General features: G+C 45.9%; 1 pseudogene across 1 annotated transcript; it reads right to left on the reverse strand.

The window, feature by feature from the left end:
• Positions 1-5,202: 5,202 nt before the first annotated feature.
• Positions 5,203-5,528, reverse strand: LOC308424516 (large ribosomal subunit protein eL34-like; annotated as a pseudogene). Its single transcript has one exon. The product of its transcript is annotated as a large ribosomal subunit protein eL34-like (transcript).
• Between the last annotated feature and the right edge of the window lie 6,548 nt (positions 5,529-12,076).

A 12,076-nucleotide genomic window follows, 5' to 3' on the forward strand; every position in this document is an offset into this window, starting at 1 on the left:
TGTTTCTGTCCCACACCCTCAGCAAGTCTACATTTCTGCTTGGCTTATTTTGGGGGAAAAAATTTAAGATTTATCTATTTCATGTATGTGGGTACACTGTCACTATTTTCAGTTGCACCAGCAGAGGGAATCGGATCCCATTACAGATGGTTGTGAGCCACGATGTGGTTGCTGGGAATTGAACTCAGGACCTCTGGAAGAGCAGTCAGTGCTCTTAACCACTGAGCCATCTCTCCAGCCTGGTCTGAAGGGTGGCATTAAAGGCATGCAACACACTCCTGGCCTTCTACAGTTCTTTCTGTTATACAATCCCCATTCCCACTCCTCACAGATCCTCATTTCTCTATCCACCCAACTTTGCTCTCTCTCTCTCTCTCTCTCTCTCTCTCTCTCTCCATTCCCCACCCACCCTCATCCCCCACCAACTGGCCTCTTCCTCTCTGTCTTTCTCTATCCCCCTTTCTCTGCTTCTACCCACTTCTTTTCCAGGTCCTCTTCCCTTCCTGCCAAAAAACCCTTCCTTATACTCGACCTGTCATATAACTGATTCCTCTAGGGGAACACCTTGCCCAACCCTCTGAGGTGCCATTAATAAAACACAACACTTAGAATCTTTTTGCATCCTCTTCCACATATCTGTGAGTGGAAGGAAGGCTGCTGGGGGGAGCAGTGATGAAGTCATCCCATTTAGGATCGAATGCTCCAAAGGTTTTTCTCTTTATCAAAGTGGCTTTGGGAAGAGCTTAGCTTTGCTCCTGCAGCTCCTGTCTGCCCTGGCCCAAAGGAATGCTTTGAATTCTATGTCTTGCTGCTTTACTTCAGGATATGGTGCTGGGGCATATAGCAGTTTGTCATTAGAAGTCACTTTTCTGCTATGTTCCTTTAGAAGAATAATGGTTTTAGGTTCTCTGTCCCCTCACAGAGGTCTATAGCCTTTTTGGACTCAAAATCTTGGTTCCTTTTTTACCATGTCATGGAGTGGACATTAAAGCCAATCAGAAAGTCGTTCACTCCTGTAACATTTGGTGACTCTTGCACCAGTATAGTTTAGGGGCAGGCCATTCTAGATTGAGAGATTATAGCTAGGAGATGCTGCTGGTGACCTTTCACCTCTGATAGTATGCAAGCACCTTCTGTGGTTGACTGCTAGTCAGTAGGGGTGACACTTCCAGTTAAGACACCAGCTCAACTCTGGTGACGTGTGTTGTCTTCAGTGATGGTACCTTATTGTCAGGGTGTGGTGAGTAACCAATATTCTTGACCTGCTTGGTTTTTGAGCCAGTCTTCCATCCTCCTTTCCAACCTGTGTGCAGAGCACCTACTACTGCTTGCTTCAGGGAACTCAGAGCTACCTCAAGCAAGTGGCAAGTTCGAAAGAAGTTGCTCAAGTTGTCTCTAACACTGGGGAGCTCTTCACTCCCTCCCTAACTTCCTCAGATAAGGCCTAGAGAAAAGGCACAGAGAAAGGGAAGTCCAGCAGAGATAGAGAACACGTCCCAGATTTGCCCTCCCAGGCAATTGAAAACCCTGCCTCTGGGCTTCCAGATTAGTGTGGAAGCTTTGACTGACCTTCAACCTGGACTAGAGCACAGGGATGCTGAGACAGAAGGGACCTCCTGCCAGGCAAGAGGTAGCCTTTGTTCCCAGCTCTGGAAGTGGCAGGTTCTACTGCTTTGAGTAGATGGGGAAGCTGAGACTTGCCACTTCTGCAACCTTCAGTCCGAATGCCAAGGCCCCGCTAGGAGATATTCTCTTTGTTCCCAAAAGCCTTGGACATAGAATAAGGAGCCAGCAGGGAATCTGGACAGTCCACCCCTTGGTAAAGTTGGTGGCCTGCTTTCTCAATTAGCCCAGGATAAGACAAATACACTGTCAGGTCCACCCGGCCTTCCATGCACAGACTCAGGTCTGTTTTCGGGACAAAAGATGTTATTGCTAGTACACTTGAGTCCTAGCAGGGACTGCTGTGTTTTATAAAAAGATAAGGGAAAACCAGGAATATGTTTGGAGGAGGCCAGGTATGGTGTGGGGGAAGGGGGTGCTTCTGCTGGCCCATGCTGAGGCATTCCTTCCCCCTAAGGGACCAGCCACACAATACAGTATAAGATAGAGTTTATTTAGGGCATGGAGAAGGGAGCTGGAAGAAAAGCAGGGGGAGGTGGAGTAGAGGCCAGCAGTGAGCACCGGAGAGAGGGGAGAGGTAGTGGGGAGTGGGGGTGGGGAACAGGAGCAAGAGGGCAAGAGGAGGGAGCAAGCAGCTCCTTTTATAGAGAGACAGGCATACCTAGCTGTTGCCAGGTAACTGGGGTGGAGTCTAGACAAAATGCCAAAAGGGACAGAGGCCTGTGAGGAAGGCACTTTAACAAAGCAGAGACCATTTACCCATTTCACAAGTGGAAAAAAAAGGGAAAATGTAGCTCAGACAGATCCAAGTGCCCAACACCACTTAATTAACCAATCTCCCACTGAGCTAGGATTTGAATCCAGCCTCCTAGATTGAACCCCACGGGGACCACTAGTCACCACTACATCCCATATCCCCCTCTCCCTGATTTCTTTGGTCACTACTCCCTGGAAACACCTCCCCCAGTACTTGGTCCCAACCCCCCCACCCCCACCCACCCAGAAGAATTCTCTGAATTCCAGGTCTTGCTGCTTTACTTCAGGAAATAGTGCTGGGGCATTGGCCAGGGTTTTCCCTTTCATTGTTAGATGAGATGTTATTTGACTGTGAATTTGTTTGGGGATGGTACACATTCCTGGGTTGGGCTTGGCTCTCCTGCAAGCTGCTGGCGATAGAACATTATAAAACCACAAAAAAGTCCCATCCCACACCCTGGAGGGGAACAGCTGCCTGGCTTTCTGGACTTCCCCTGACACCCTATGTCCTGGGAAAAGGAAATTTTGCAACACAGATGTGACCCCAGCAGTCGGGGGGGCGGGGGGAGGCAGCTTAGACTTTGTTAGTGTGAGATACCAATTGGGTCTAGGCTTCTCAGAAGGTTTGGCAAGTGTGGACATCTCCCCAGCGGAACTTCCCCGGGGGAGTAACAGTCTGGCCTCCAGTGAAGGAAGGCAGCCTGTTTGTAGATGAAGCCTGCTAGCTGAGTTCAACATCTGGAGAGACTGGGGGCATGTGAAACAAGGACTTTGGCTCAGCACAAACACCAGGCATGTGCAGCCTCGTTCTTGGGAGCCACTGGTTTCCTGAAGCCCTTGAGTGGCTGTTCTCAGAGACTTGGTGGGACTTTGTGCCAAAGCCACTCTTACTGGATGGCTGCTCCCCAACTCTGCTCCTGTCATTTCATAGTTCATTCCGTTTTGAACGTGTTCAGTAAACTATTATCTGGCACCACAGAAAGCCTGGCACCAGCTTCTCAGAAGACAGGTGAGTGAGACTCGGTCTACCGCTCAAAGCATGTGTGTAGTGGGCAAGAGAGGAGAGAGTACCGACAGCTCTTCACAAAGAAAACGCTGTAAGGACGGAAAGCTGTAATGACCAATCGGAGAAGTGGCAGCGGAGTGACTGGGAGGGTCAGGGCTTTGAGGGAGGAGCCTAGAGTCCCCCAGGAAAGAAGATGCCTCTTGCTTTGTGTCTTAGAGGATTAATTATGTTTTAATACTTTTCACAAAAAAAGTGAGCAAGGAGCTATTGGACGAAATGGGAAGAGGAGGGTCTTTCAGGCTATACACATCCACAGGAATATTAAGAATTAAGTAAATAAGTACCAGACCTAAGGTGAAGAACCGAAAGAAATTCTTCCCCTTCTTTTTCTTTTTTTTGTTATTTTTGAGATTTTTAAAAAATAAAGTCCGATACGAGGCAAATCAAACCTACGATAATCTTAAAATCAACTCAGATTAAGAGTTCCTTTCTCCTCTTTGATAGACTTCAATATTCTCTCCTGGCTGTCTGGTTGTCCAGGAACTCTATAGACCAGGCTGGCCTCGAACTCTTAAATCCTCCTGCCTCTCCCTCCCAAATGCTGGGATTAAGGGCATGCACCACTGCCACCCAGAAACTTCATTGATTTTAAGCTAAGACCCAGCAATAGGATCTCCCCCCCCCCCCAAGACAAGGACAGAGACTTCCCTCCTGAAGCCTGTGGGTCACTAACAGCCGAGCAGAACTTCCTGAGGAGCAGCTGGCTCCTGCCAGCGCAGATGAGGCATCTGATGTGCCCTGTACAGACCAAACTGCTTTCTCTTGGGCTGGGACAACACAGGGTGCATTCACGGCTTGAGAGTGAGTTTCTGACAGCAACAACCAGGCAGCTAGCTACTCAAAGTTAAAAATTAAACTTTTTACCGTGTTCCTTAATGATTTTCAGAAATGGGGGAGGGGAGAGGATCCAGATTCATAGCCCAGGTCTGTAATCCTATCTACTCAGAAAGCGGAGGCAAGGGGATTGGAAACTCAAGGCCTGTCTGAGCTACCGACTTAGTTCCATTTGAACCCAACTTGGCTAACTTACCAAGACCCTGTCTCAAAATGAAAAATAAGATTTGGAAACGCAGCTCAGCAGTAGAATGATGCATGAGACACCAGGTTCAGACCCCAGTGCTGAGTCCAGAGGGACAGTCATGAGCCTGGGGGGACAATACTGAACCCCACGGGAACAGTACTTCAGCCATTTTTTTAAAATGAGGCAACACCTCAAGTTAAGTGATATTTTATAGACTGACTGGCCAGTAGTCTCCAAAATGTCAAGGCCATGAAAATCAAGATGAGACTGAGGAACTGAGGAACCACTTCAGACTAAGGAAGCTCAGAGAGACACGAACTGAGTGTGGTCTCATGAGTCTTTATTTTGCATAAAAGTCGTTTGTTATCTGGTTAAGAGTTGAATGGGGGTGAAGGTTAGGAGGTAATGCTGTGTCACTGGTGTGTATGTCTTTGCGTGTGTATATGTGTGTTTATGTGTGTATGTGTATGTTTGTGTGTATGTATGTACGTGTGTGTGCGTGTGTGTTTTAGTTTTTTTTTTTTTTTTTTTTTTTTGTCCTAGCTTATAGTTACATTACACATTGCACATTACAGAATTGGAGGGGGTTACGATATGGTTCAGGAAGCTTTCTGTATGTGTGTGGTTGTTTTTTTCTTCCTTCCTTCCTTTCTTTCTTCCTTCCTTCCTTCCTTTCTTTCTTTCTTTCTTTCCATAGATCAAGTCTTGATTTTTATTACTTAAAAGAGCTGCATATTTATTTCACTTTCTGACTCTGTGCTTGTGCCTTCAACACTTTCACAATGACTTTCTGCTCCTCAATAAGGAAAGCCCGCTTGATCCTGTCACGGGCACACTTGGCACACATGGAACCTCCATAGACAATCTCATAAGGATTTTGGGTCTCACAGCACGAGCCCCTCGCAGTCTGCCTGGGCGCACGCCACATGTGGAATTAGATGCTTTCCCAACCTTCTTGGTGTAAAGGTAAACAATCCTGTTGCCAGGGGTTCGAGACAGCCTTGTTTTGTTAGAGGCCATATTGTAGGAAACCCTACAACAGTATGTCAGACACTGGACCATCTTGAGTGCCTCTAAGCACTGTCCCCGGAAGAGTGTGGTTGTTTCTTAATAAAAGTATTTACTTCAATTGAAAATGATTTCCGTAGGGTGGCTCACTTGCTGCTCTTACAGAGGACCCACATGCTGGTTCACAACCATCTCTAACCCAGTTCCAGGGGATTCTAATGCCTTTTTCTGACCCCCATGACACCAGGCACACACATGGTACACATAAAATTAAATAAATAAAAAATTTTAAGTAAAAGAAAACAATTACCACATACCATTTGGCCTGGGAGTCCTATGCCATAGTCCATCTATGTTGCTATAACATAGTCTGTTAGACTGGGTGGTTTATAAACTGTACAAAGTCACTTCTCAATGTCTGGAGAATGGGAGGGTCAAGGTCCTGGCTTGTCAGTGTCTACACCACTTGGTTCTTTCTCAAAACTGATGAATTATAAAAGAGACAGATACATCCTTAATAGAAGAAGAGATGGTAGAGCCCACAGGGTCCTAGCTAGTTCACCCCAACCCTTTTACAAGGGCATTAGCACTAGCCCATGACCTGTTCACCCCCCACAGGACCTACTTTGTATGTGCACCTTGAGGGTTAAGTTCCAACATATGAATTTTGGAGGAACATACTCAATCTTCCACTTGGAAGATCTTCTTCTGCAGATGTCCTCGCTTGTTTTTATCTACATTACTTATTACAACTATTTAATAAAGTAAAAATGTGAACATAACCCCAGGAGTCATCAGCCTGGGTTAGTTAAATAGATCTAATATATCCAAATAAACAGTGAATGCCAGGAAAAAAATACCCAAAACTAAAATTACTTAAGGGGAGATCAAAATTAAAAAAAAAAATTATGTGTCTGGGTGTGGGTGTGTGCACTTGGATACAGATGCCCAGAGGTTCCAGGCATTGGCTTCCTGGGGCTGGAGTCACTGGCAGTTGTGAACTGCCTGATGGGTGCAGGGGACTGAACTTAGATCTCCTGATCTCCTGGATATGAGGAGACAAAGATTCACAGAAGGGAAGTCAGAAGGAATACATCTCTGAGGCAAGAAGAAACAGCAGTGAACTGGCTTTGGTTTGGAAGAGAGCATCCGGAAGCCCATGAAGAGGGTCAGGCTGTGCCCAGGGCTCAGAAAACGCCCATCACTTTTGTTCCTGGGAGGTGACCATAGAGGTGGTTGGCTTTGTACAGGGTGGGTGTAAGGAATTCAGAGGGTCAGGGACAATCTGCTTGTGAGGGCAGAACAGGGGCAGAATGCAGCTTCTCCGTCTCTCCCCACGGAACCCAGTGTTTTACAAGGTCTGATGCAAGCTTACTACATATTTACATTCCTGGGATGGAGAGTCACCGTATTCCTGGAAACACACGCACTTGGGTCCTCCTGGGCCAGTTCTGACGCACGGTAATTACCAGATATATTATTACCAAGTAAATACAGAGAACGAACTCTGCGCAAACTCTGTGGGGGCATGAGGACACCGGAAGGGAATGAGAGCAACACAGCCGCGGTTGTGAGAACCGGGGGGTCGCCCATTCGGGACAAGACTTCTTGAAGGATTGACAGTTGGGATTTAAAGCTGTATAGGCTTGAACTAGGATGAGAACGCGGAGCGGGGTGTGGAGGCTGGATGACGGGGCGGGGGTGTGGGGGCGCTACTGGTGAGTTCTAGAGTCAATGGTTGTGTCATGATTACACAGAACGTCCTCACTTTTAAGAAGCATGTAACAGTATTTGGAGGGGTCAGCCATATGGTTATCTGTTGTCTGCTTGTTTTGCGCGTTCGTTTTCTGAGGCGAGGTTTCTCTGTATGGTCCTGGCTGTCCTGGAACTCACTCTCTAGACCTGACTCCAGAACCCCCCTCATGGTGGGAAAAAAAAAAAAATGCCTCTTTCGAGTTGTCTGACCTCCACACATGTGTGCACGTGCACAATATATATATTTTTTCCTTTGAGAGAGAGATGTCTCAGCGGTTAAGAGTACCAGCTGCTCCTCCAAAGATCCCAGGTTCAATTCCTAGGGTCCACATGGGGACTCACAAGTACTTGTAATTCCGGTTCCCGAAACTCCGGATGCCCTCTTCTGGCCTCGGTAGCCACTAGGCAGGTTCGTGGTTCACAGATGTATATAAAAACAAGATCCTCCCCCAACACACACACATAAAATGAAAATAAACGTAAAAAAGAATGTTTTAAAAGGGACCCACAGCTCCGGAGTAAATTATCTGAGACTGAGGGACAGAGGGACTGAGAGTTCCCAGGATTTCAGCAGTTACAGATGTTCGTGACGCAGCCACAGGATCCTGTCAAGGTAGCATTCGAACTTTCTGAGTTCTGCCCAAACTCTCCTGGCAAAGCCTTTCCTCATTCTCGGGCCTTGCGGCACAGCATCTTTTCGGCAGCCTGGGAAGGCCATAGGTCCCTGAACACAGGTCACTTGAAAGCTGAGGCTGTAAGGTTGTAAATCGGGAGCCGGGATTGTCAGAGCAGTTTTGAGAGGAGAGAGTCCACTTTCAGCTCCCGGACAAGACAAACACCATTTTCTCTGAAAAGAGCTTTCAGAAAATACCCAATCGGGCTGGAGAGATGGCTCAGTAGTTAAGAGCTGCTCTTCCAGAGGTCTTGAGTTCAAATCCCAGCAACCACATGGTAGCTCACAACCATCAGTAATGGGATCTAATGCCCTCTTCTGGTGTGTCTGAAGACATCGACAGTGTACTTATGTATAATAAATAAATGAATGTGTAGAAAGAAAGGAAGAACCCAGCAAGTTACACTGCACTGCACCAGAAACCAAACCCTTTAGGCAGACCAAGAGGTGTCCCTCTTGCGCCATCTAGCGTCGGCGGCAAAGGAGATGGCCTTCAGGTCTAGAGGACAACTAGTTCTATCCTGAACTTCAGGTAGCTGGAGCCTGAGGATGGAGATGAGAGTCAGGAGTCCTAGATAAATAGTTTTCTAGAGCAGGATTATATCGTCTCGGTTCAAAAAGGTCCTGATGCGTCTTGAAGGCTCAAAAATCGGTCCTTCCTTTTTCCAAGATTCTGGTAATTCGTTCTCATACCTGCTTCATTCATTTCCTCCCCAAACTTCTCACAGTGTGGTGCTCCTCCTATAAGGTCTCCAGTCCCCATTCCAGGGTCCCCCTGAACTGGTACAATCTCACTGTAGCTTGCTAACATCCGTAGAGACCCTATTTCAAATTAAAGCTACATTTATAGGTACCAAGGTTGAGGAGGGACTTGAACTTAGTCCTTCCATCACAAATCCAGTTGTTTCAACAGATGTTCCTCTAACATCGGCTAAGGGCCAGGGCGAGTGAGTGCTAGGCACACCGGAGCACTTTGCACACTCTTGGCTTTCAAGCGTGCATCTTTAATAGCGTCGTCGATGATCTGTGCTCTTCTGGGCCACCCTTGTCTCTTCTGTACCTGGCAGGGTCCCAGGGACTGAGGGTATTTCATTGACTGTGGATGAATGGTGGCGGGGCGGACAAGAGGGCGTAATGAAGGCTGTGTGAAGAAAAGGCAGAGAATACAGGAAGAGGTGCAGAATGGTTGGCTAGAACTTTCTAGAGCAAGGGAGGTTCAAGATGGCAGAGAAGAGATGGGAGTGGGTAAAGCTTACTGTCTGCCTCGCAGTGTGGACAGGGTTCTGGGAGGACAAACTAGGGTGGGGTTGAGAAGGAGGATGCATAAACTGGGAGACCATCACTCAATGGCAAAGGTTCTCAGGGACAGTGGCATATCCTGTAAGTAGAAAAAACACCATACAAGGCTTTAATGCGCCCTCTGAGTGCCATAATTACCAGGGGTCAGGCAGAGACCTTTGAAACCAAGGTCTACTTCCTAGATTAAAGTTATTAACACATCTAGAGCTTCCAGAGGGCTGAACGCCTGGCGGTTCCCGGCCGGTGCACACCTGGAGAAGGCCAGGAAACTCCACTCCTGCCAAATGCCTTCCTTTGTGTCCAATAAACACAACTCCCTGCCACTGTGTAGGAGAAGGTGGTGACTTCCAGAGAATCCGATGTCCTCTTCTGACCTCAGAGGGCACCAGGTGCACAAGTGGCTCATAAGTGTACATGCAGGCAAACACCCATACACATAAAGTGAAATAAACAAATCTTTATGAGAACAAAAATCCAGTCTCAGAACTGCTAACCTGCTGTCCACACTACTAGTCCAGAGTAAAACCACATCTCTACCCACTCTTAGCACAACCAACTTCATAATAATTGCCTTATAGCATCCTCTGGCTGAAGTGGCGATTCTCCTGAGGCAAAAAGTGCTTAGACACCCAACCTGCACGCTCGACTGTGGGCATCTATAGAGTGAAAGATGCTTCTTTTCATCCCTAGATTTCTGAAAATTCTTATCAATGAACAGTGTTTCGCTTTAGCAAATGCTTTTTCTGTAACTATTAAAAAATAATGCGTTTTCTTTAATAGGTTAATGTAAAACCCCACTTTCCATACTGATAGAGTTTCCTGCTGTGAACCCATCCTTTCCAGTCCGGCGCTGTGATAACTCACACCTAGATTTGCATTCTAAAATACACCCCTGTGCTTTAGTTATTCCTCTCTGTTGGTGAGTGAAAACACCTGCCATTTTCTTGTTCCTATCCTCGCTTGACCTCCAGGTAATAGCCTCAAAATGTGAAGTGGGGGGAAGGCTCCCCTTTCCTGGTTTTCTGAAGCAGTTATTTGCTCTATAACCTAAGTTGGCTTTGAACTTGCGACCCTCCCACCTCAGCTTCTCTAGTGTTGGAAATATAGCTCTGTGCATCTGGGTCTGTTGACTTCTGCTGGAAGACCTTTGATTATGAATTGAATGTCTTTTTGGATTGAGACAGTGTCTCTCTGTGTAGCTTTGGCCATCTTGGAACATGATCTGGAGATCAGGCTGGCATTGAACTCAGAGAGATCCTCCTGCCTCTGCCTCCCTAGTGCTGGGATCAAAGGTGTGTTCCACTGAGCTTTTCTGAGTTCTGTGTCTTGGTTGGTTATCAACGCAGACTTCTCATTTTATTAAGATGATTTTGTCAATTTAAAAAATCTATTTTATTATACCAGTTTTTAAATTGTCTTTTACTATTATGTACATAAATTGTGTATTGGAGAGTTTGTGTTTGTGCATGCCACGGAGCACATGTGGAGGTCAGAGGACAGCTTTGTGGAGTTAGTATTTTCTTTCTACCTTTGCATAGGGTCCGGGGATCAAACTCAGGTTTAAACAGTAAGTACTTTCACCTGCTGTGGTGGTTTGAAAAGGAATGGCCCCCACAGACTCCTGTATATGAATGCTTGACCCATAGGGAGTGGCACTACTAGGAGGTGTGGCCTTGTTAGAGGAAGTGTGTCACTGTGGAGGTGGACATCGAGGTCTCCTATGTTCAAGCTATGCCCGGTGTGGAACATTGTCTCCTGCTGCCTGTGGATGAAGATGTAGGACACTCTGCTCCTCCTCCAGCACCATGTGTGCTTGCACACTTCCTGTCACGAAAACAATGGACTAAACCTCTGAAATTGTAAGCCAGCCACAATTAAATGTTTTCTTTTATAAGACTTGCCTTGGTCTTGGTGTCTCTTCACAGCAATAAAACCCTGACTAAGATATCTCCTGAGCCATCTCACTGACCCCTTAATATGTTTAGAAAATTCAAATTTGTTTAAAATGGTCCAAAAGTTTTACTATGTATAATCACGACCTTTTATATATACTATACTCCTGAAGTTGGCTCTCTCTTTATTCTTTTTTCTTTTTTCTTTCTTTCTTTCTTTTTGTCTACCTCACCAGATATTAGATTACTCCATTAACATTTTGTCCTCTACTGTTTTATTTTCATTATATATTTACTTGAGTTTGCAATGTAGCTGAGGGTGACCTTGACCTTATGATTCTCCAGCCTCTCCTTCCGAAAGCTAGGCTCACAGGCATGCCCTTGACATCTCATGATAGCTTTATTGACATGTAAAGTGAGTTCACTATAGGTTTTTCCCCTCTAAGAGACAGAGATACTTCAGGCTAAGTAAATAGCTCAGTTGTAGAGGAATAACAGAGCATACATAAGGCCCTGGTTCCCATCTCTAGTATCACATAAAACATGTGCACTGGCACATAAGTTATCATTTCCTGTTTGCTCCTGTTTTTTGTTTTTGTTTTGTTTTGAGACAGGGTTTCTTTGTGTAACAGCCCTGGCTTTCCTGGAACTCAACAGGCTGGCCTCAAATTCCCAGAAATTCACCCATCTCCTGAGTGCTGGGATTAGCTAGCGCCTAGCCCAAGCAGATCTATATACATTTATAGTAAGAATATAATATTTTGATATTATGAGATGACTAGATAAAGCTATTTAGTGTATGAGTGATCTCATATACTGTGTTTAGTTTAATTTTTGGTGAAAACACTTAAAATCTACACTATTAGCAGTTTTCTAATATAGTATCAGGTGGGGATTGGTCAAGGTGTTGTAGACACAAAGGAATAAGAGAGAATTCAACAAGGGCAGATTGTCCTTTAACTGGAATAATGAAGGACCTCAGT

The sequence above is a fragment of the Micromys minutus genome (assembly GCF_963924665.1).
Source record: "Micromys minutus genome assembly, chromosome: 1".
Classification (NCBI taxonomy): domain Eukaryota; kingdom Metazoa; phylum Chordata; class Mammalia; order Rodentia; family Muridae; genus Micromys; species Micromys minutus.